This window comes from Lampris incognitus, chromosome 4, assembly GCF_029633865.1.
Source record: "Lampris incognitus isolate fLamInc1 chromosome 4, fLamInc1.hap2, whole genome shotgun sequence".
In the NCBI taxonomy this organism is placed as follows: Eukaryota; Metazoa; Chordata; class Actinopteri; order Lampriformes; family Lampridae; genus Lampris; species Lampris incognitus.
Window position 1 is genome coordinate 401,749 of NC_079214.1, and position 26,276 is coordinate 428,024.

The window sequence follows — 26,276 nt, forward strand, 5'->3', positions numbered from 1 at the left end:
TCCATCTCTTCCTGTTCTCTGCATCTTCCTCTGTCACACCAGCCACCTGCATGTCTTCCCTCACCACATCCATAAACCTCCTCTTTGGCCTTCCTCTTTTCCTCTTCCCTGGCCGCTCCATATTCAGCATCCTTCTCCCAATATACCCAGCATCTCTCCTCCACACATGTCCAAGCCATCTCACCTCTAATATAATCAGTCCTATTCCTGTCTTTCTTCGTCACTCCCAGTGAAAATCTTAGCATCTTCAACTCTGCCACCTCCAGCTCCACTATCTCCAAACCATATAACATAGCTGGTCTCACAACCATCTTGTAAACCTTCCCTTTAACTATTGCTGGTACCCTTCTGTCGCAAATCACTCCTGACATTCTTCTCCACCCACTCCACCCTGCCTGCACTCTCTTCTTCACCTCTCTCATGCACTCCCCATTACTTTGGACAGTTGACCCCAAGTATTTAAACTCATATACCTTCGTAACCTCCACTCCTTGCATCCTGACCATTCCACTGTCCTCCCTCTCATGCATGTATAGATATTCCGTCTTGCTCCTCCTGACTTTTATTCCTCTTCTCTCCAGCGCATACTTCCACCTCTCCAGGCTCTCCTCAACCTGCATACTCTCGCTACTGATCACAATGTCATCCGCGAACATCAGCGTCCATGGAGACTGCTGTCAGATCTTGTCCGTCAACCTGTCCATCACCATTGCAAACAACAAAGAGCTCATAGCCGATCCTTGACGTAATCCCACCTCCATCTTGAATCCATCTGTCATTCCAACTGCACACCTCACCATTGTCACACTTGCCTCATACATATCCTGCATGAGCTGTTCCTCTAATATACTCATTCCTACTCCTGTCCCTCTTCGTCATTCCAAACGAAAATCTTAGCATCTTCAACTCTGCCACCTCCAGCTCCGCCTCCTGTCTTTTGGTCAGTGCCACCATTTCCAACCCATATAACATATAGCTGGTCTCAACACCATTTTGTAAACCTTCCCTTTAGCTCTATCTGGTACTCCTCTTTCGCAAATTGCTCCTGACACTATTCTCCACCCACTCAAAACTGCTGCACTCTCTTCCGCACCCCCGTTACTTTGAACGGTGAAGAGATCTTTTAGAGTATCTTGGAGGGGAGAAATGTCCAAATCGCACAGTTTATCCACAGGGGCGCCTCAAGGGTCAGTGCTTGGTCCCCTTCTCTTCTCAATATACACACCCTCACTTGCTGCAATCATCTGCTCCCATGGTTTCTCATATCATTGCTGCTGACGATGCCCAGCTCTACCTATCATTCCCGCCAGATGACCTCACAGTCTCGGCACAGATATCGTCATACCTTGCTGATATCTCTGCATGGATGAAAGAACACCACCTTCAGCTTAAAACATCTAAGACTGAGCTCCATGTCATCCCAGCCAGTCCATCATTACAACAATAGATCAATATCCAATTCAGATCGACCAAACTCATACCACAAAGTCTGCCCGAAGCCTGGGTGTCATGATTGATGACCAATTAACCACTAAGATTCACGTGACCTCAATTGCTCGGTCGTGCCAAATTGCCCTGTACAACATCAGGAAAATTAGACCCTACCTGTGTGAGCATGCAGCACAACTCCTGGTATAGTAGGTTCTCGTAATATCACACATTGTCTACTCCTTACTGGCAGATCTCCCTGCATACACTTTCAAACCTCTGTAAATGATCCAAAATGCGGCAGCATGTCTGGTCTTCAACCAACTCAAAACAGCACATGTCACTCCGTTGTTCATATCCCTCCACTGGCTCCCAGTAGCTGCCCGCCTCAAATTCAAAACCTTGACGCTGACATACAAAACAGCAACTAAAACAGCTCCTGCCTACCTGAACTCCCTCATTCAGGTCTACACTCAGTCCCGCTCACTACGCTCTGCCAATGAAAGGTGCCTGGCACTTCTGCCACAACGGCGCCCAAAGTCACTAGCCAGACTCTTCTCTTCTGTAGTTTGCCGGTGATGGAACGAGTTACCAAACTCCATTCAATCCGCTGAGCCCCTCTCCATCTTTAAGAAGAAACCAGCTGTTTCGCGAACACCTCCACACCTGATGGTATTAATAAAAAACAAAATTTTTTGCTTCTATGCACCCTATGCATTGCCTTTGTGTACTGCCTGTTGACGCCTATGTCCTATTGAACTTGAACCTTTTTTTTTTTAGCACTTACTTGCGTGTTTCCTGACTAGATCCTTGCTTGTGTTTTATTAACTGGTGTACATTGCTTTGGATAAAAGCATCTGCTAAATGAAATTGTAACATTGTAACATTATCCCCAAGTATTTAAACTCATCCACCTTCACCACCTCTAGTCCTTGCATCCTCACCATTCCACTGTCCCCTCTCCCTCCCCTCCCGCTCCCTCTCGTTCATGCATATGTATTCCTTCTTTCTCCTACTGACTATCATTCCTCTTCTCTGCAGTGCATGCCTCCACCTCTCCAGGCTCTCCTCAACATGCTCCGTAGTCTCACTATAGACTACAATGTCATCCGCAAACATCATGGAGACTCCTGCCTGATCACGTCTGTCGAACCGGTCCATCACCTTTACAAACAAGAAAGGGCTCAGAGCCAATTCATGATGTAATCCCACCTCCACCTTGAACCCATGTGTCATTCCTACTGCACACCTTACCTCACCTCACCACTGCCGCACTGCCCTCATACATATCCTGCCACCACTCTTAAATACTTCTGTGCCACTCCCGACTTCCTTATAAAATACCACACCTCTCTCAGCACCCTGTCATACACTTTCTCTAAATCCACAAAGACACAATGTAATTCCTGATCTCTATGCTTCTCCATCAACATTTTCAAAGCAAACATCACATCTGTAGTGCTCTTTCGTGGCAAGAAACCATACTGCTGCTGGCTAATCATCAATCACCTCTGCTCTTAACCTAGCTTCCACAACTATTTCCCATATCATCGTGCTGAGGCTGACCAACTTTATACAGTCCTGCATATCACCTTTATTCGTGAAAATCGGTACCAGTATACTTCTCCACTCCTCAGGCATCCTCTCACTTTGAGATTGTGTTTAAAAAATCTTGTTAAAAACTACTCTGCCATCTCTCCTAAACATATCAATGCCTCCACAGGTATGTCATCTGGGCCAACCGCCTTTCCACTGTTCATCCTCTTCATAGCTTCCCTCACTTCCACCTTGCTTGTCTACCGCACTTCCTGATTCACTATCCTCGCGTCGTCTTACCTTCTCTCTCTCTCATTTTCTTCCTTCATCAGCCCCTCAAAATACTCCTTCCACCTTCTCAACACACCCTCCTCGCTTGTCAGCACAGTTCCATCTCTATTCTTCATCACCGGAACCTGCTGCACATCCTTCCTAGCTTGGTCCCTCTGTCTACTCAATCAGCACAAGTGCTTTTCTCCTTCCTTGGTGCCCAACATCTCATACAACTCACCATACGCCTTTTCTTTTACCTTTGCCACTTCTCTTTTCGCTTCCTTGTACTCCTTTCTACTTTCTTCATCTCTCAGACTATCCCACTTCTTCTTTGCCAACCTCTTCCTCTGTATGCTTTGCTGTACTTCCTCATTCCACCACAAAGTCTCCTTGTCTTCCTTCCTCTGTCCCAGTGGCACACTAAGTACCTTCCTAGCTGTCTCCCTCACTATTTCTGCAGTAGTTGCCCAGCCATCCGGCAACTCTTCACTACCACCCAGTGCCTGTCTTACCTCCACCCTGAACTCCACATACCAGTCTTCCTTTTTCAACTTCCATCATTTGATCCTTGGCTCTGCCTTCACTCTCTTCCTCCTCTTGATCTCTAAAGTCATCGTAAAGACCACCATCCGATGCTGCCTACCTACGTTCTCCTCTGTCATCACCTTGCAGTCTCCAATCCCTTTCAGATCACGTCTCCTGCATAAGATATAGCCTCTGTGCGACTGCCTTCACTTTTATACGTCATCCTGTTCCTCCCTCTTCTTGAAATACATATTCACCACAGCCATTTCCATCCTTTGCACAAAATCCACCACTATCTGTCCTAAATTCCTCTCCTTGACGCCATACATACCCATCACCTCCTCATCACCTCGGTTCCCTTCACAAGCATGTCCATTGAAGTCCACTGCGATCACCACTTTCTCCTCCTTGGGTACACTCTCCACCACTTCATCCTACTCACTCCAGAATTCTTCTTTCACTTCCATGTCACACACAACCTGCGGGGCTTATGCGCTGATAACATCATCATCACACCTTCGATTTACAGCTTCATACTCATCACTCTGTCTGACACTCTTTTCACTTCCAAACACACTCTTGACGTACTCTTCTTTCAGAATTACCCCTACCCCTGTTCTCCTCTCATCCGCACAATTTCAACATATTGTAGCGAATTCAGGGGGCAGCCGGGAATCCGCCGCAGCCGGGACGCGAATCCGGGACGACTGCGCTAACCAGTCGACTAAAGGGTCCGTCCCGTAAGACAATGGCTAGCGAGTCTAGTCATCGTGTCGTTACACTACCCCCTTCTTCGGGAGCGCGTCCCCGCGCTTCATCATACCAGCTCCCTCATGCCTGTGGCGCACGTGTAACCGATGGCCTCACGGTCTCGCCTTCCCAGTTTGACACCAGTGTAGCGAATTCAGGGAGCAGCCGAGAACCGCCGCAGCCGGGACGCGAACCCGGATCTCCCGCAACACGGGCGATTGCGCTAACCAGTCGACTAAAGGGCCTGGCCCGTTTGCCAAGGGCTAGCGAGTCTAGTCATCCCTGATCGTTACAATATTATAGTACCAGCTGCTGTTAAGCCAACTCACACCAAGGCAGAAAAGATCATTCTCCACCTAATCCCAAATAAATGTTTGTGTATTTGCATGAAACAACCGTTATTCATGTGTACTTTCACTGTTTTAACAATGATTTGTATTACAAGTGAAATTATACTGCATATTGTTGTATACTGTACATTTCTATTGTTGAATTTCAATGTGAATATGCTCTGCTACAAAGTAATCACTACTTGGCTCTGCAGATTAATTCACCAGCACCGGCAGAGGTCAACAGAAGTTACTCATCCTCTGACAGAACAATGATTCAGAAAATCACTTCTCCCTTCTCACAATAACGTAATAAGTATTGTGATTTTAAACGTTTCACAGAACTACAATTATTTTTGAATGATTATACATTTTCGGCAACACACTGTATACTCGTGGTTTACATGATGAAAGGTTCATAAACTCAATGTAAGACCTCCATTTTTAAAACTAAAGTATTTACAATGTTATTGGTAATTGTACTGCTTTTTGCGATCACACAAAGTTTGTTCATTCTTCACCTGAAGTAAACCCCAAACATTTTTATCTGAAACAACACAGTTGCCTTCATATATATATATATATATATATATATATATATATATATATATATATATATATATATTGACCAAACTCTATTACCTAGTATTACTTTTACGTTTTAAAAATTTTGCATTTATTTAAAACATAAAAAGTCAAGGCCCCTTTCGCGTTATATTACATACAGATCAGACTTTTTTTCAGGTTTTACAGAAAATCCTGGTAAATATTTGCATGCGTCACCATATACTGATGTCTGGGAACATTCTCATTCAACCAGGTCATGGTTCTCCAAAGGAGTTGAATCAAGTGCAACAGGACTTGGTATATATCCATTAAGACGTTTCGCCTCTTGTCCAAGACGCTTCATCAGTTCGTGCCTTTCTGACAGAAAGGCACGAACTGAACCTTCGGATACATATACTGATGGGCTGCATCTTTGAAATAGTGCCACCTGCTGGCCTTATTATGGATGTTGCGAGACGCCAAAAAGTAATGTAGCGTTGCGTGCCGGTGACAAACGGAGACAGAGACGAGGATTTTCGTTGATCAGCAAAACAACTGCAGTTTATTTCTAAACAGAGTTCAACGAAACCTCCTGGGGTTGAGAGACGCTCCATCCATCCATCCATCCACGATCTTAACCGCTGATCCTGCTCTCAGGGTCGCTGAGATGCTGGAGCCTATTCCAGCAGACGCCCCCAAAATAATAAAACAGCATCGGGTGGCTGTCCCCGGTCTAACCTGACGAAAACGCTCTCGAACTCGGGGCTAATTAACCTGCTAGCTCCCCTGGGACTCTGACGTGGAACCAAGTAGCAGTCTGAAGCCTGACCAGAACGATTTCCCTGTCAAATATTCCCCTAAAAGCCCACCCACGCTAATTACCCCTAAAGAAACGTCTCTCCTCCAATCAGAACAAGTAGACGGGTATTTTCCCCCAGCCAATGAACAACCCACCCTTGGAAACCCCCTAGTAGTGCCCGTGCGTGCGTGCGTGTGTGTGTTTGTCCCCGCGCTACATTGCGCCCCCCTCCCCCCAGTCTCCTCGTCCTCGAGGACGACATAGTCCGTGTAGCGCTGAGGACGTCTGCGCGCCCGCCTGGGCCTTTCGTGCCCCTGCGGAGGAGGAGGAGGAGGGGGGGGGTATCGTCACGGCCCGAACATGGGACCACGGCTGCCAGCGGCGTCGTGGTGTGGAAGGGCGACACGGGCCCAGCTCTGGAGAAAGACGGGTGGAGGGAGGAAGCCCAAAAACCGGTGGAAAACACCCTCACGATGGAGAATGTCCAGCAAAAGGGACAGACTGTAAAGCATGCGGCACGCTGAACCACTTCGCGAAGCAGTGCAGGTCAAAGCAAAAGCAACCTGGAAAAGACTTTGACATGAAACCCAGAGACAGCAAGCAATTCAAAACGCACAAGATAGTGTATAACACTTTGGAGCACGCGTCGGCATTGTTTTTTCACTGCCGTCATAGATCGACATTTTTATGGTTTTTAATCAACATTACTTTTAACTTTCATCAACCTTTTTTGTTATGCTCGCGCACCAGAACCCGACCCGTGTGGCGAAACCCAAGGCAGACAGACACAGGAGGACTTCAAAATCCACAAAGGTGGTTTTATTGTGGGAGGGGAATGTATGGTGCAAAAACGTCCTGTTAGTGGGATGTGTGAATAAACTGTGTGGTGTCCCGTGGTTTGCGTGTATAACTATGTGTGAGTGTTTTTAGCCAATGTGTGGTGCGGTATGTAAATGACCAGGAGGTGTTGAAGAAATGTGCGTGCACCTGGCGAGAAAGTCCAGTCCGTGATCCAAGAGGGTTTGTCCGAGAAAGTCCAGGTCCGAGATCCGGGAAGTCGAGTCCGAAAGGAGGGGTCCAGATAGAGGGACAAGGGGGGAGATCGCAGGAGAGGTCCGGGGAGAAACGTGAAGGTCGCTGGGGACGAGGGAGACGCGGGGAGCCGTGGAAATCGCGGAGGGAGAGTCTTGGGAGGAAACAGAGACACGAAGATAAGACACTGGGGAATAAACAGAAAGCAAGGAACGCTGGAGGGCTTGTCAGAACTATACCTCAGGGTTCAGTACGTCGAAGCCCTGAGAGACGTTCTGGGAGGCCTCTTGTAGAAGGCTGCCTGATTGCCACAGGTGTGCCTGATGGATGATGGCAAACACCTGGTGCAGTGCAGCGCTCGTCTCCTCAGAGCGCGAGCCGAGCGCCCGGATGTTTCCGACACGTCCGAGCTGGGGGCGTGGCTTGAACGTGCCGGGGAGGCAGCTCGGGGCGGTGTAACCACAACACCTTTTATGGTTTTCCACTACTACTATTTGGATTTTATCGGATTATCGATTGTTGCAGGGACTTGATTGCACTGGAGTCTCCGTCTCCATAGTGCTTTCGCTGTGTGGCGAAAACTGGACGGACTCAGCCGTCTGCCGTGGCCGGAATCGGGGGTTTTATTTTGCGGGCACAGGTAACGCTATTACCTGTCTGCCGCTCACGGCGAAGTCCGCTGCTTTTCCCGCAGTCATGTCTCCTTTTAAAAAGACCGTGTTGAACTCTTCTGCCCCGGTCACTGAACTGGAAAGCAGTCTGTTGTCGGCCGCCATGGATGTGAACACAAGGCTGCAAAAATATGGGACCTACAGTCGGCTCCTTGTTATGGTTTTGAACACATGGCCAAAAGGATCGCCGAACTTCATCACGAGCTAAGTAGTGCTCGAACAAAAGCAAAAAGTGACGGGGTATGAAACCAGGCCCTCCTGGTTCCCTACTAGCTGTTCCACCCGCCATCGGGACGAGGGATCCACGGTGGTGTTCACGAGCAAGCGAAGGGCAGTAAACGTTAGCAGCAGGCTTACTGCCCCCACCCCCGTTCACCCTCCCTACCTTCAACTGCTTCCAGACCCTTGCCTCCGAGGACTGCGACCTGTCCACGTCGGCTGCCCTCTCTCCCCGGCCACCACCTGAGGATAAGAGCCAGACTTGCCACAGGGAGAACCTCAAACAAGCTGAGAAACCACCGGCTCAAGCAGTTTCTCAAGCCTCGCCAGTTGCTGTCGTGCCTGCTGCTGTCCCCGCTGCCCCTGTCCCCCTCACCACCACCCCCCTGCCACGTCTGCTGCTGTCCCCACTGCCCCTGTGCCCCCCATCACCTGCCCCTGCCCCTGTCCCCCTCATCACCGCCCCCCTGCCACGTCTGCTGCTGTCCTCCCTGCCCCTGTCCCCCTCATCACCGCCCCCCTGCCACATCTGCTGCTGTCCCCACTGCCCCTGTGCCCCCCATCACCTGCCCCTGCCCCTGTCCCCCTCATCACCGCCCCCCTGCCACGTCTGCTGCTGTCCTCACTGCCCCTGTGCCCCCCATCACCTGCCCCTGCCCCTGTCCCCCTCATCACCGCCCCCCTGCCACATCTGCTGCTGTCCCCACTGCCCCTGTGCCCCCCATCACCTGCCCCTGCCCCTGTCCCCCTCATCACCGCCCCCCTCCCACGTCTGCTGCTGTCCTCACTGCCCCTGTGCCCCCCATCACCTGCCCCTGCCCCTGTCCCCCTCATCACCACCCCACCTACTGACCCCTTAACCACTTCCCTGGTCGTCGACAGCTCTGTGGTGCGGGACGTCTCCTTGTCCCAGTCTGCTGGCCTTTCTAAAACTCTCTGTTCATTCTCCACATCGGCACTAATGATGTCATGTACCATGAGTCTGAGGTTTTAAAAAATAATTTCCTTAATTTGTTTTCTTCCCTTTCAGACTTGGGTCTTAAGATTGTTGTTTCTGGCCCCCTCCCCTACCCGTCAGAGAGGGCATGAGAGGTGTAGCTACACAGGTCCAATTTACTTTAATAAAAGGCCACAATTCATACTGATGTCCAGTGTTTATTACTCTCCCATTCGCCTCCTCAGACACCGTGAAAACTAAAGTCAAGAACAACAACAGAACGACAATTACTATCATGGCTGCACATGGCTAGGTTCCATCATTGTACAACGTAACATAACAACGATATAGAAAATCAATTGCACACAAGATCAACAAACATGAAGATATGACAGGATACATAAAATAATACAGACTGTGAAATAGTTACTATGTGCACCTCTCAGACAAGTGTAGAATGAATATTTGGAACTTTGCATGGCGTCTCAGCACAGCGGTAGAGTTTCTCTTTCCCATAATGCAGTAGTTGTAGGTGCAACTACATACAGCAATCATGTGATCATAAAAAATTTTCAAAGTAAAACTCACTTGTTTTAACTATAAGATTTTTAACCTGTATTTATATTCTTAATCACATATTTATCACATGAAATTATTTATGAAATCATAATGAAACTATAACAAACCAAGTCTCTACTTTTGAGACAGCTACAAGAGGTGGTCTAGACTTTATGCCCTCCACGACCGGTTACAAAACTATTGTACAGCTACTGGTCTTGAATTTGTAAATAACTTTGACCTGTTCTGAGCGAGACCCTCCTGCTGAAAAAGGATGGCCTCCACCCGAACGAAACTAGTGCTCAGCTGCTGCCACACAACATCGGACAGCGCCTAGCTAAATTACATAAGGATTATGAAGTATGTAATATTCAGACTCTCATCTCAAATAGGGAGACCAGGGCAAAGAGAGTTTTGAGCAGAGAGTTCCTCTGAAATGTCTTGGCCCTGTAGAAAGCCCCAGCCATGATAAACAGCTAAACCTGACTCTGTTAAATATCAGGGCACTTACAAATAAGACCTTCGCTATAAATTATCTTATCTGTGAGGAGCAGCTAGATTTTATTCTTCTAACAGAAACTTGGCTTGGTTCAGATGGAGCTGCCCTTCTAGCTGAAGCCTCTCCTCCAAACTACACAGTTTCATACACTCTATACGTGAGGGTAAGAGAGGTGGAGGACTGGCAGCCATTTACTTAGATGTTTTTAAATGTAAGCGCTTGCATCTAGGCAGTTTCTCATCCTTCGAGTATCAGGCGATCTTATTGAAAAGTCAATCTTCTGTGTTACTGGTTACTATTTATCGGCCCCCAAAGCACACAGCCTTATTTTTACCTGAAATATCAGAACTACCGTCAATTTGTTTTACTAATTATGACAGAGTTCTAATTTCTGGGGACTTTAATTTGCATGTGGATAATGCCTCAGATTGCAAAGCTATGGAGTTTGTGCAGCTTCTGCTTTCCTTGGGTTTTATTCAACATGTTGTTGGGCCAACCTACAACCTTGGCCACACCCTAGATTTAGTGATCTCTAGAGGCCTGGATATTGCTGTTGACAAGATTGTTGATACTGATTTATCAGATCAATACTGTTTGTTTTTTCACATGATTGTCTCTGACTTAGCAAAAAACAACACAGTGTATCATAAAAAGATGTTTTCTTAGTCCTTCTGCAGTCATTATCTTCCCTCATCACCTGCACAGTCTTCCTCTATCAGCTGATATTTCCTCAGTGCATGATAAAGTTATCCACTTGTACTTTAAACTAGAGTCAGCTCTCGACAGAGTGGCTAGTATGAAAACTAAGAAAAAATCACAGACTACAGTAATACCCTGGAAGACTGAGCAAATACGTTTGCTCAAGAGGGATTCCATAGAGCAGAGTGAATGTGGAAAAAAGTAAGCTCACAATCCATGGCGAGACTTTTAGAAAATCTATATTTGTTCATAACAAAGCTCTGCGCTGCACAAGGCAGGGTTACTTCTCTGGCATTATAAATGAAAACAGGAACAACTCCAAAGTCTTATTTTCCATAATCGATCGCCTTATAAATCCTCCCCAGTCTCATGAGCAGTTATACCCTGCATCTAAATCAAAATGTGATGAGCTTGCATCATTCTTTGATGATAAAATTATTAATATCTGAGCAGGTGTCAAGAATAATGTTGTTTATCCAAACAGTCAAACTGCTGGTAACGTCTCTCGGGGAAATCTAGTTTCTTTTTGTAAAATTAGTGAAGAGGAACTTCGTAAAACTATCTTGCAGATGAAGTCATCCACCTGCTCTCTGGATGCAATTCCCACTGCCTTTTTTAAAGAGGTCTTTGATAGTTTGATTGGTGATGTTTTGGATATTGTAAACTGTTCTTTAGAATCAGGTATCTTTCCCGATTCACTGAAAACAGCTATAGTAAAGCTCTTACTCAAGAAGAAGAATCTTGATCCGTCAGTGCTGAGCAATTATAGACCTATTTCTAAATCCGCCTTTTCTGGGCAAGATGTTGGAAAAGACAGTGTATAAACAATTGGATGGGTTTTTGCATGAAAACAAGATTCATGATGAATTTCAGTCCGGTTTTAGAAAAGGACACAGTGTTGAAACAGCGCTTGTAAAAGTAGTCAACGATCTAAGAGTGAGCGCTGATAATATGCCTTCGTGTGTCCATTCTTTTACTCCTTGATCTGACGGCTGCCTTCGATACAGTCGATCATGATATACTTCTAGACCGCCTTGAGAATTGGACTGGCGCTCTATCATGGTACCACACTTATCTTACAGGCAGAAGCTATTTTGTTAGTCTTTCTGACCATGTCTCAGACAAACATGTAATTTTTTCAGGTATTCAGCAGGGTTCCATTCTTGGTCCTTTATTGTTCTGCAGTACATGCTGCCGCTTGGGAAAGTTATCTGTGATCGTGGAGTGAATTTCCATTTTTATGCTGATGATACTCAGTTATATTTATCTGTAGCGCCAGATGACCCCAATGCTCTCAATCCCTTGATGAATTGTCTGTCTAGCTTCACAACGCTGAAACTGAAAATTGGAAAGGGGCAACTGAAGGTAAAAGTGGACACTGGTGCCAAATGCAATGTGATGTCCAAACGCATGTTGCATGCAGTTGACTGCACAATCTCCATGAATGCAGATGAAAAAGTCAATCTTGTGGCCTATGGGGGTGAGACAATTAACACAGAGGACACAGCAATACTGCACTGTCTGCAGGGTAGTTCAAATTTCATGTGGTCAATAGGGATGTAAGACCATTGCTAGGACTACAAGACAGTGTTGCCATGGGACTCATACACCTTGGACCTGACATCCAGACCATACAAGAAGCACCAGAGGTATGGGAATACAAAGACCTGTTTGATAGCAACACTATAGGTCAATTGGCTAGATGACAATATTGCCCCTACAGTGTGTGCTCCTCACAAGGTTCCAATGGCCATGAATGAAAAGGTTAAGGCAGCGCCTGATCGAATGACTGCACTTGGTGTCATAGTACCAGAAAATTAAGCCACGGAATGGCTGTCCACAATGGTTGCAGCCAAGAAAAAAGATGTAACTGTGGGAATTTGGATCGACCCAGTGCACCTGAACAAGGCCCTTCTCAGACCATGTCACCCCTTGAAATCTATCAAACAAATCATTGCAGACATGCCTGGTGCTAAAGTTTTCAGTATTCCGGATGCCAAATGCGGTTTTTGGCAGATCCCTCTTGATGAAGCTTCCTCAAAGCTTACAACTTTCATGTCACCCTATGGCCGCTATAGGTTCCTGAGAATGCCATATGGCATCTGCACAGGCAGCGAGATGTTCTAAAATGTGATGGGGCAACTGTTTTCTGGACAACCCTGTGAGATTGTAGCAGACGATATTTTAGTCTGGGGACATACAATGCAAGAACATGATGATCGTCTGAGACGGATATTGAACAGAATTCGGGCCATCAACTTGAAGCTCAACCCCGACAAATGCAAATTCAGAGTCCACTGTGTCCACTATGTTGGCCACCTGCTAATCGCTGATGGTGTCAAGCCAGACCCTGAAAAAACTAAAGCAGTTTGCGACATGGCAAAACCGCAGGACAAAAAAGCCATGCAGCAGTTTTTAGGTATGACAAACTATCTGTCAAAGTTTATCCCTCAATACAGTGAGGTTACTGGTCCCCTGAGACAACTGATACACAAAGATGTGGAGTGGACTGGGCATGAAGCCCATGATGTGGCATTCAACAAGCTGAAACAAGCAGTGACAAACCCACCAGTTCTACAGTTCTTTGACATATCGAAGCCAGTGGTCATATCAGCTGATGCATCACTACATGGTCTGGGTGCGGTGTGTCTCCAGCAAGAGAGGCCTGTGGCATTCGCATGACGTGCCCTCACATCCACTGAGTCAAGTTATGCACAGATTGAAAAAGAAATGTTGGCTCTCATCTTTGCAACCAAGAAGTTCCATGATTTCATCTATGGACGTCCTGTCACAGTTGAAACCGAACACCAGCCTTTAATAACAATTCTGAGGAAACCGCTTCACACCACGTCACCTCGCCTGCAGGGCGTGATGTTAAATTACATCGCTACAACCTGGATGTGATTTATAAATGCAGTAAAGAACTTTTTGTTGCTGATGCTTTATCACGTGCACACCTACCGATGACTGAGGCTGCACTTACTGATGACCTGTTGGACGTCATGACAGTCCAAGTGCTCTCCTCACGTCGCACATATGAACTGAGAAATGCTGTGGAGAGGGATGTAATGTGTCAACAGCTCTCTGACATTATCCTGCACGGCTGGCCTAACATTACATTACATTACATTACATTGCATTACATTACATAACATTACAGTAATTTAGCCGACGCTTTTATCCAAAGCGATTTACAATAAGTGCGTCAGTACGTACTGAATCAGTCAGCCAAGGGGCACCTCAAGAGAATTACCCCATCTCTGAGGACTACCTGCCACAAATTCCCGCTTCAGCAGCACCTGATAGAGAAGCTGTCCGCGCTGACACCGCACCACTCAAACTGTCCATTGCCACACCAGAAATCACATCAAGTAATTCAAGTGGTAGACAGCCTGTGGTGACTCATTCAGAAATCACCTCAAGTGATTCAGGTGGTAGACCACCTGTGATGACTCGCACAGGAAGAATCAGCCACCCCAACCAGCATTATCGGGATTACATCACCACTTAGCCACAGTGACTGATAAAAGTAATGCGGGCACTGAGAAATATTGTTCTTCCAGTGATGATTATTGAGTTTTCTTGTTAGTTATTCTCTACCTTACACATGCCATCTCATCTTTTTCTAGCGGGTGAGTTTGTAATGTGCACAGTACAGATGGCTGTTGAGGGGCAGACAACACAAAATGTGGAACGTATGCTGGACATGGGCTCTGCCGTTTCAGTCGTTCCCAATGCAATGTTAACGCAACTTGTACCAAACGCCCCACTGAGTACACCGACACTTAAACTTGTGAGTTACGGAGGCAATCCTATTCCTGTGAGTGGAACTCTACATGCCACTGTGTCATACGCCAGTAAAAGTATGAGGAGTGAGATATATGTTACACGCTTGGGCACAGCCATTCTAGGCAGAGACTTGTTTGCTGGACTTGATATGCAGTTAGTGAATGGTCAGGTTGCAAGTCCGATCTGCTCCCCAGTCACACGTCACCCAGACGCTGTTTCATCCATTTCAGAACAGGACAATGGGGAGACACTGAGTTATGCAAAAGGATTTGTTCACAAAATCAAAGTGCACACAGATGTGACCCCAATTCAGCAAAAACTGCACTGCCTACCTTTTGCAGTGAGAGGTGCAGTCACGCAGGAGCTTGAGAGGCTTCAAAGGCGGGACATTATAGAGCCTATCAAGTCGTCAGAGTGGGTTTCCCCTATTGTAGTGACCGCAAAGAAAGAGGGAGCTATTAGGTTATGTGTGGACTTAAGGGAGCCTAATAAGGCTATAGTGGTGGACAGCTACCCTCTCCCACACAAGGAGGAAATGTTTTCAGAGCTCAGAGGGGGAACTGTTTTCTCCACACTGGACCTGCAGAGTGCATATCATCAGGTGCTGCCCCATGAGGACAGCGGAAATCTCACAGCTTTCATCACACACGAGGGTCTCTTCAGGTTTAAACATGTCCCATATGGACTGGCTTCAGGGCCTAGCTGCTTCCAGTGGATGATGATGACCATACTGAAAGACTTCCCCGGATTCCAATGCTACTTGGATGACGTGATCATCCATGGGAAAACCAGGGAACAACATGATGCCCATCTCCGAGCAGTACTCGAAGCCATCAACGCATCAGGACTGAAACTGAACATGGCAAAGTGCAAATTCAGGTAGGAAGAGCTTGGCTTCCTGGGCCACAGGGTGTAAGCCCAGGGGATACAACCAGACCCCTGTCATGTGGAGGCAGTGTTGCAGGCACCTGCACCCAAGGATGCCTCTGGCCTCTGCACCTTTCTGGGGCTCACTTCATGGTATGCAGAGTTAATTCCCAACTACTCCTCAGTGGTGGAGCCTATGCGCAGTCTGTTGCAAGGAGATGCTGCATATGTCTGGATCGCAAGTGCACAGCAGAGCTTTGAAACAGTGAAACAGTTGATTGTACACAGTCCCGCGCTGACATTGTTTGACCCTGAACTGCCCACCATCGTAACCACTGACGCTTCAGATTATGGGGTTGGGGCTGTGCTGACTCAAATACACCCAGACAACTCTGAGAGAACAGTGGCGTTCGCGTCACGCACGCTTTCATCAGCAGAGCGGAAGTACTCCACAGTGGAGAAACAAGCTTTGGGGTGTGTCTGGGCTACAGAGAAATGGAGGACCTACCTGTGGGGCAGACGCTTCACGTTACGTACAGACCACAGCCCCCTCACCACACTACTCTCCTCTAAGGGGCTGGACAGAGCTGGTATGCGTATAGGTGGTCGGCTAGGTTGCTGTCATTTAATTATGACATGCAGTACAGACCTGGCACAGAAAATGTCACAGCTGACTGTCTGTCCAGGCTCCCATTGCTAACTGCTGATCAGGGACAGGAGGACGAGCTGGAGGTGGTGACACTCATCAGCAGCTTCTCAGCTGTGTCTGCAGATGAATTCAAGGAGCCTGTCAAGCATGCCCTATTCAGTCACAGCTGCGCGAGTTCATCGCCACAAGATGGCCACACCCAGGTCTGGATCCAACACTGAAACCCTACTACAGACTGAGAGCAGAACTGTCCACAGTGGATGGATGTGTCCTGTGGGGAGACCACCGTCTACTGGTGCCACAGCAACTGCAGGCACAACTGATACGACTGGCTCACGAGACACATTAGGCCATCGTCAGAACGAAAAAACGTCTCAGGGACCTCTACTGGTGGCCTGGGATGGATGCACAAGTCGAAGCCACAATCAAATCTTGCCTCACATGTCAGCAGCATGACAATACAGCTGTTACACATACTATGCCTGTGCAACCTGTTCCATTCCCAGATGCTGCATGGGAAAAAGTAGCAATAGACATTGTAGGCCCTTTTGAGTCCACAGCCCCTGGTTGCCGTTTTGCTATTACTCTCATAGATTACTTTAGCAAGTGGCCTAAGTTTGCATTCACGTCCCGAGTTACTTCTGCATCAGTGACCACTTCCTGTCTACAGTATTCAGCAGGGAAGGAAACCCAAAAGAGTTCATCTCAGACAATGGAAGTCAACTGATTTCACAGGAAATGGAATCCTTTCTCAAGGACAGGGGAATTGCACACAAATGCTCCTCACTCTACTACCCCAGGCCAATGGGGAAATTGCGAGATTTAATTGATGTCTAAAGGATAGTCTACTGACTGCGAAAATAGAAGGAAAGGAGTGGACAGCATCAACCAGAGACTTTCTCCAGGTCTACAGGGCAACCAGGCGCGCCACCACTCAATGCTCCCCTGCAGAGCTGTTGCACAGATGTCAGATGCACACCAAACTCCATGTGACAGGCCTCGACAAACCATAGCCTGTCACATCCCTACAAGCACAAAACACAGCACAAACAGGGAAAGAGAAGCAGAGGAAGATGAAGGAGTATGCAGACAAGAAGAGAGGGGTAAAAGCAGTGCACTTTCCTCCTGGGTCTTGGGTCAGAGTTAGGAGACCAAGTATACTACGCAAAAAACAGTCAAAGTACTTCTGCCCTCTTCAGGTGCATGAACAAAGAGGCCAGTACACTTACAGACTGCCTGATGGGCACACTTGGAATGCATCCTATCTCGTGCCAGCCCTACCCCTTCAGGGTCACGCAGACCCTGGGCAGGCCCTTCCTCTCGAGGGGCCTGACATAGACTGTAGCCGAGTCCAGCCTGACCCACTACATGTTCAGCCCCCTCTGTGAGAGGTCAGGGTCAGGAGGCCGCCCACTTGGGCACAGGACTATGTTATGTGAGGACGGTAAACTAAAACAAGAGTAACCTATTGTTGGTATGAAACTGTTATTTCGAGACTACTACTACTATAGTACTACTACTACTACTACTACTTTCGACTGCACAAGTTAGGGGTCACCACAGCGGATCATCTGTTTCCATCTCTTTCTGTCTTCTGTGTCTTCCTCTGTCACACCAGCCATCTGCATGTCTTCCCTCACCACGTCCATAAACCTCCTCTTTGGCCTTCCTCTTTTCCTCTTCCCTGGCAGCTCCATATTCAGCATCCTTCTCCCAGTATACCCAGCATCTCTCCTCCACACATGTCCAAACCATCTCAATCTTGCCTCTCTAGCTTTGTCTCCAAACCGTCCAACCTGAGCTGTCCCTCTAATATAATCGTTCCTAATCCTGTCCTTCTTCATCACTCCCAGTGAAAATCTTAGCATCTTCAACTCTGCCACCTCCAGCTCCGCCTCCTGTCTTTTCGTCAGTGCCACTGTCTCCAAATCATATAACATAGCTGGTCTCACAACCATCAAAAACAAATCAAATGAAATGAAATTTATTTGTAGAGCCCAATATCACAAATTACAAATTTGCCTCAGTGGGCTTAACAGCAACACAACATCCTGTCCTTAGACCCTCTCATGGGATAAGGAACAACTCCCTAAAAAACCCTTTAACAGGGAGAAACAATAGGAAGAAACCTCAGGGAGAGCAACAGAGGAGGGATCTCTCTCCCAAGACGGACAGCGTGCAATGGATGTTGTGTTCACGCAATTTACATAATACAACATTGAAAGAGGATAACAGAATTATAATGGACATAAAATATATGAAGAACATGACGCACAGGATGCCAAGCAGTGTCCACATGCCAATGGAGCAGTCCAGGACCCAAGCCACGCGACCAGCATCATCTTTTAATAAAAGAGAAACCGTCATGTAAACCTTGCCTTTAACTCTTGCTGGTACCCTTCTGTCGCAAATCACTCCTGACACTCTTCTCCACCCACTCCACCCTGCCTGCACTCTCTTCTTCGCCTCTCTCCTGCGCTCCCCGTTACTTTGGACAGTTGACCCCAAGTATTTAAACTCATATGCCTTCGTCAACTCCAATCCTTGCATCCTGATCATTCCATGTTATTTCGAGACTGCTATTTCTTATAGACCTAGTACTGTCTGTATGAAACTGTTATTTCAAAACTGTTATTTTTTAATGACCTAGTATTTTCTGTATGAGACTTATTTCGAATGTGTTATTTTTTATGGCCAAGGCATTCTGTTGTTATTTTAAGACTGTTCATAGCTTATATAGTTCAGCATAAGCACCGCAGTGATTGTAGAGTTGGTGATGTAAATGTTATCATTTGCAAAGGTGTATGCGATGTTTTGAGTTGATGCAGTTGGAGGACAGTAGGGGGAGCTAGAGGACAAGATGGGATGTAAGTGAACGTAAGAGGGGAGAAGGAGTGGGACGGGGGTTGTTCAAGTAAAGAAGTGTATGACAACAGACTAGTAGGGTCTAAAACCTCAATTCCGTGACCACTCTCTGGCTAACATGTTTTGATGATTTATTTGACTTCTATGGACCTTTTGAAAGAAATTTAGCTCCCATGTCCCTCCCAAAAATCCCGGGCATTTTTGCTATAGGGCCAAATCCAAGATGGCTGCCTGCGGCCATATTGAAAAATTAACTTTTGAACCAGAGCACCTAGAATCATGGATGAAGACACTTTTTCATATAAGTCAACCATGAGGATTCTGATTCTGACATCAGTTTGACATTATGACATAATTTTGACCCAGAAATCCAAGATGGCCACCATCCAGTGGAGTGAAGATGTGAACGGGAAGGCGTTTTTCAGTGAACGTTGCCTACAAAAGACAACTTCTATAGTAGATTTTACTTTTAAACTAAAAGTTATCATTTAATCTGGTAGATCATGCTGCTACCTTTCAAATGATGTATAATACACCAAGGTATAAACATCAATAACTTATAAAATATGGTAAACATGTAGCCTATACACCTGTCTGTTTGACGTTATGACATCATTTTGACCCAGAAATCAAAGATGGCCACTATCCTGTTGAGTGAAAACATAACTTTGAATCCAGAGTCCTTGCCTACCAAATCACCATTATGTTCACTGAAAAGATAATGTCAAAACCCATTTTACCTTGGTACTGCTGTACATTAAACAAACTACCTTCATAAGGACCTTTTGCGGTATAATTGATGAATTCAGGACAAGAAAACTAATAACTTCAAAATAAGCTCTTTTTATAGTGAACTTAACAATACAACAGTTGGAAAAATGACTGAAAACTGAGGCACTTCGTAAACCAAAAGAAATGGAATTTATTCACCCAAGGGCAAGGCAACAAGACTGACACGTTTCGACTTTCGTCTTAATCCAAGTCATTGAAACCTTAACACCAACAAGCTTAAAACATCACATGATCAGTCTGAATCAGAGCATTTTGAATCATCAGATTCCGATGGATCCCCCCTCCTCTTCTGTACATCATCATCTCCCTCCTCCTCCTCACTGTCATCTTCCTCACTCTCTTCAGCTGGCTCTGGTGCAGATAGGTGTGTCGGTAGAGCAGGTCGCGTGTGGCGGACAGGGCGACAGCGACCACCCACCAGCTCCCAGCCATGTCCGAGTGGTGAGGGGGCCGGTGCTTCAGGGAGGGATGGCGCACTAGATATGCTGGGTAGTTGGCGTGGAGGCAGTGTTGGCGGAGGCTATCTGCATCTGGAGGGAGACAGATGAATGATTTATTTTTCATTCTTTTCCAATGTGCGGCACAGGCCTCAGGCATGGTGCTACTCTTCTTGTCACCATAGATCACGTGCCGTGTGAACTTGAAGAGCTCCTCTACCACCTCTTCCTTAATGTCAAGGCTATCTCCACACCATGAGAGCTGCTGTCGTACCACAGGGCTCTTTACCACCTTGTCATATACTGAAGACTTCCCCTTGCCATAGAAGCCTGAGTTGGCATCACAGCATGTAAAGCAGTGTAGCTGCACAATACAGTCTGCCATCTCCTCAGTCACCAGGCAACGGCAAAAGACTGTCTCTTGCTTTCTATTGATACAGAGCATACCAGGCAGCTGCTGCGAGATGGCCGCTGCCGCAACATAGGCATCAGTATTAGCTGCATCAATGACCACAGGGCCACTGTAGCCTGACTTGCGCAGAACTGCATAAGCAGAGAAGAGGATGGTGTCAGCTTCAGACTGGTCAAAGCTGTATTTCTGCATTGGTTGCTGGGTTGACAAGTTGGTGCAGTGGGTGCCAACAGACTAGACAATCTCCACAACCACATTCTGTGCAATATCGGTCAGGTAGCTGCATATTAATTTTTGCAGCCGTACCTTGTTGCTGATGCTACACAGCAGTGTTCTGAATGCTTTGGGGAAGGGGTCATGCAATTTCATGTAGTTGTCGGAGACATGTGCCATACCTTGTACCTGCAGGTCTCGCTCATCATCTTTAGTTGAGTATGCTGCATCGTACAGGTCGTTCACACAGATGATACGGTCAGCACCACCATGGCGGGAAAGGATGATGGATGACACCTTGTGGACATAGTCCAACCACTTGTATGGGGTGCCATCTTGCATCTGCCGATCTTCTGCTGATGGAGTTGCCATCCTCCAGATCATGCCCATGTCAACAAGAGTGATGTAGGGTTCTTGTAGATCTACAGATTGGAGAGAGAGCTTCTGGATGAGCTCGCTCTTCTGAGTCTTCCTGTATGTGCCGTTGGAATTGAATAAGGCCACACTCCTCAACAACACGATGTTCCAGCAACACAGGGAGGTTTACAAGTTGACTGACCTCAACAAGGTTGATCACTGCCTTGAGAGCACTCCGCTCCATCTCAGCAGCTCTGGCCTTGAGTTCCTCCCCGGACCTCTTTGTGCATGACTCCTTGGTAAACGTCAAACGTTTGCTCAGAGGGAAGCGTGCATGGAGGGAGGTATTCTTACTGAACACCCGGTCTCGCAAAAAGCTGGTCAATTTCTCCTTTCCCACAGCATGGGCTGATTTGAAGTCCACAATGAGTTCATTAGAGGCAGGCATGGCTGACTGTAGGGTGCAGAGGGAGGGTGAGGCCAGGTCAAATGGGTAGGAGTCAAATTCATACATGTATGCAACCAGATCCTGTACGCACTGCTCATCTTCTCGCATCCATGCCAGACCACATTCCACGTGCTTCCTCTTTGCTTCTTTTTGGTTGGCCAGGGCATTGTGAGCTGCCCGGATCTGGGCCACATTGTTTACATTTCTGGAGTGAACCAGCAGCTGCTTCTCATTCTGGAGGATGGAGAGCCAGCCAGCCATCATTTTGCTGCCCTTGTTCATTGTGCATTCAATCCACATGTCCCAGGCCATGTTGGAGTAGGGGTTGCCTGTGATGGACTGAGCAAAATCAGTACGAAGGAAAGTGACCTGTTCAGCAGGGAGAGATGTCAGCATGGCCCAGAAGTCAGGCAGCCATTCCTCCCATACCTATTGTTGTCGTATGCTACCATCCATGGCAGCATGGCACGCAGAGCTGACATACTCGTCCCAGTTACAGATATGGACTGCATGCACATTCTGCATGAGTGCATCTGTCATGGACAGGAAGTCCCTCCAGTAGTCCGCCATGTCACTGACCTCCACCTGGGTGAAGAGGTTGGTGATGAGGCTCTCAAGGCCAGCATCATCCTCCAGTGCCACATGAGCAGCAGCGTGGGATTCTTGGGAGAGACTCATATCTCTCAGAATCTCAAGGTTCTTTCTCATCTCATCAGCGAGGTTGGGGATGAGCCTCCAGTTTAGCAGCTGAGTCATAAGGGCACAGGAGGCACAGACAGGTATAGGCTACATGTTTACCGAAGTGGATTCACACTCCTCTTCTGCTCCAAACATGTTCAATTCGGGGACACCAATGTGGCAGGATGAGGAAAAACACAGGAGACGAAGGCGAGTTTGCTGTTTATTCCTCAACTCCAAAAAACAACTGCAGCAAGAACAACCCTGCACCGGCGAACCCGAGAACGTAAACCACGCCCCCAGCTCACAATCCTGCTGGGTGAGAGGCATAGCCCCTAGTGTCCGCCACAACAATATTTTTCCTTTGATAACATGAAAATTTCATTTGCAGCCACACCTCAATTACTCTACTAAAATACTCCGGCAGGACAAAATCTTACTAAAATTAACATAAAGTCATCACATTACTCCAATTATGGCACCTGTGTTCATACATGTGCTGTAGGTTCAGATTAAAACAAGATTAAGATGTACATTATTAATCCCCCGTGGGGGAATTCATCTTCTGCATTTAAACCATCCCCACACACATTGGAAGCAGTGGGCAGCCGTGTAGCTAGGAGCGGTGGGCAGCCGAGTAGCTAGCAGTGGTGGGCAGCCGTGTAGCAAGCAGCGGTGGGCAGCCGAGTAGCTAGCAGCAGTGGGCAGCCGTGTAGCTAGCAGAGGTGGCCAGCCGTGTAGCTAGGAGCGGTGGGCAGCCGTGTAGCTAGCAGCGGTGGGCAGCCGTGTGGCTAGGAGCTGTGGGCAGCCGTGTAGCTAGGAGAGGTGGGCAGCCGTGTAGCTAGGAGCGGTGGGCAGCCGTGTAGCTAGCAGCAGTGGGCAGCTGTGTAGCTAGGAGCGGTGGGCAGCCGTGTAGCTTGGAGCGGTGTGCAGCCGTGTAGCTTGGAGCGGTGGGCATCCGTGTAGCTAGCAGCGGTGGGCAGCCGTGTAGCTTGGAGCGGTGGGCAGCCTTGTAGCTAGCAGTGGTGGGCAGCCGTGTAGCTAGGAGCGGTGGGCAGCCGTGTAGCTTGGAGCGGTGGGCAGCCGTGTAGCTAGCAGCGGTGGGCAGCCGTGTAGCTTTGAGCGGTGGGCAGCCGTGTAGCTAGCAGTGGTGGGCAGTCGTGTAGCTAGGAGCGGTGGGCAGCCGAGTAGCTAGCAGCAGTGGGTTGCCGGGTAGGTTGGAGAGGTGGGCAGCCGAGTAGCTAGCAGCGGTGGGCAGCCGTGTAGCTTGGAGAGGTGGGCATCTGTGTAGCTAGGAGCGGTGGGCAGCCGTGTAGCTAGGAGCGGTGGGCAGCCGAATAGCTAGCAGCGGTGGGCAGCCGTGTAGCTAGCAGTGGTGGGCAGCCGTGTAGCTAGCAGCGGTGGGCAGCCATGTAGCTAGGAGGGGTGGGCAACCGTGTAGCTAGGAGCGGTGGCAGCGGTGTGCAGCCGTGTTGCTAGCAGCGGTGTGCAGCCGTGTAGCTAGCAACGGAGGGCAGCCATGTAGCTAGGAGAGTTGGGCAGCCGTGTAGCTAGCAGTGGTGGGCAGCCGTGTAGCTTGGAGCGGTGCGCAGCCGTGTAGCTAGGAGCGGTGGGCAGCCGTGTAGCTAGGAGCGGTGCGCAGCCGAGTAGCTAGTGTAACGGGGGCAGTCCTATGCTGTTCTATGCTGGTCAGCCTGCTCCACACCCGTCACTCTCATCATTAGCTCTGCGTTGTGTTCTATTTTGGGTGGGGCCCCAGGTGTTGTGGGGGGCCCTCAGTTTCTCATCATGAAAGAAGGAGGGGGGACACACAGGACTCTATTTGGCCCACCTTGCCATTTATTTTGGTTTCAAACCCTTCGACAAACGTCCAGTCCTCAAGCTGGAGCGGTGTTTCTTACGGACGTGGGGTTCGAAGCTCAACCACTGCTCGGACTTCCCTCGTGTTAGAAGGAGAAAGCGTCCACGGGACTCCGATGTAAGAAAGGATAAACAAGTATGTTATCCCACAGCTTGCAGTATCTTCTTACAGGGATACTCAAGGTTACGTTCTCCTCAACCAGCAAAACTGTGCTACGGTAAGAAACACACGTGGCTCGGCTCGATCGCTGCTTGAGACTCCTCCCACAAAACAAAAATGGCCTCTCCCGCGTTCCCTCTTCCGTGTACCCACAAGACCTCGCTCTTAAAGCGACAGTACAGGTATATGACGGTCGTTATAAAACATACATAAAAGTAAACAATGACATAAAATAAAATGTAGTAAATAACAGCACACAAACAGGATTTGGTGATATTTCATACTCAAACATAATAAAATAAAACATTAATTTTAACCTGGTTACACTAGCAGCAGTGGGCAGCCATGTAGCTAGGAGCGGAGGGCAGCCGAGTAGCTAGCAGCGGTGGGTTGCCGGGTAGGTTGGAGAGGTGTGCAGCCGTGTTGCTAGCAGCGGTGTGCAGCCGTGTAGCTAGCAACGGAGGGCAGCCATGTAGCTAGGAGAGTTGGGCAACCGTGTAGCTAGGAGCGGTGGCAGCGGTGGGCAGCCATGTAGCTAGGAGCGGTGGGCAGCCGAGTAGCTAGCAGCGGTGGGTTGCCGGGTAGGTTGGAGAGGTGGGCAGACGTGTAGCTTGGAGCGGTGGGCAGCCGTGTAGCTAGGAGCGGTGGGCAGCGGTGGGCAGCCGTGTAGCTAGGAGCGGTGGGCAGCCGTGTAGCTAGCAGCGGTGCGCAGCCGTATAGCTAGCAGTGGTGGGCAGCCATGTAGCTAGGACAGGTGGGCAGCCGTGTGGATAGCAGCGGTGTGCAGCCGTGTAGCTAGCAGCGTTGGGCAACCGTGTTGCTAGGAACGGTGGGCAGCCATGTGGCTAGCAGCGGTGTGCAGCCGTGTAGCTAGCAGCGGAGGGCAGCCATGTAGCTAGGAGAGGTGGGCAGCCATGTAGCTAGGAGAGGTGGGCAACCGTGTAGCTAGGAGCGATGGCAGCGGTTGGCAGCCATGTAGCTTGAAGCGGTGGGCAGCCGTGTAGCTAGGAGCGGTGGGCAGCCATGTGGCTAGCAGCGGTGTGCAGCCGTGTAGCTAGCAGCGGAGGGCAGCCGTGTAGCTAGCAGCGGTGGGCAGCCATGTAGCTAGAACAGGTGGCAACCGTGTAGCTAGGAGCAGTGGCAGCGGTTGGCAGCCATGTAGCTTGGAGCGGTGGGCAGCCGTGTAGCTAGGAGCGGTGGGCAGCCTTGTAGCTAGGAGCGGTGGGCAGCCGTGTAGCTAGGAGCGGTGGGCAGCCATGTAGCTAGGAGAGGTGGGCAACCGTGTGGCTAGCAGCGGTGTGCAGCCGTGTAGCTAGCAGCGGAGGGCAGCTGTGTAGCTTGGAGCGGTGGCAGCGGTGGGCAGCCATGTAGCTTGGAGCGGTGGGCAGCCGTGTAGCTAGGAGCGGTGGGCAGCCGTGTAGCTAGGAGCAATGGCAGCGGTGGGCAGCCATGTAGCTTGGAGCAGTGGGCAGCCGTGTATCTAGGAGCGGTGGGCAGCCGTGTGGCTCCAGCCTAGCTTCTAGTCACATCACCTGTGTATCACCAGTCACAACTGGTTCCATTTACTTTAAAAAAAAAGTGTAGCCGTGTGTAATGACCTACTTTTCACGCTCACAGATGATAACAACGTTTCTGAGTTAGCCGTGGAACTTCGGCATGTTTATTTCGCTCCATGCATAACGGGCACATAATCCGACTGACCCTCGTCTACCTTCCCACTCCCGTGGCTGCTCTGTTTACTATCCCATAATTCCCTGTGTCCTTAAAGGTGTATTCCCCTAATACTGAACATCACATCCCTCCAACATTCCCAAGAAAGTAAACATTACATTCCTGCTATAGGACAGGGGTTGAAGTTTCTTTGTAACAAATCCCACTAGAGGTATCACAACATAAACATTTTTGTTTTTGTTTTGTTTTTTTGAATTAACGGCATACAAAAACCAAA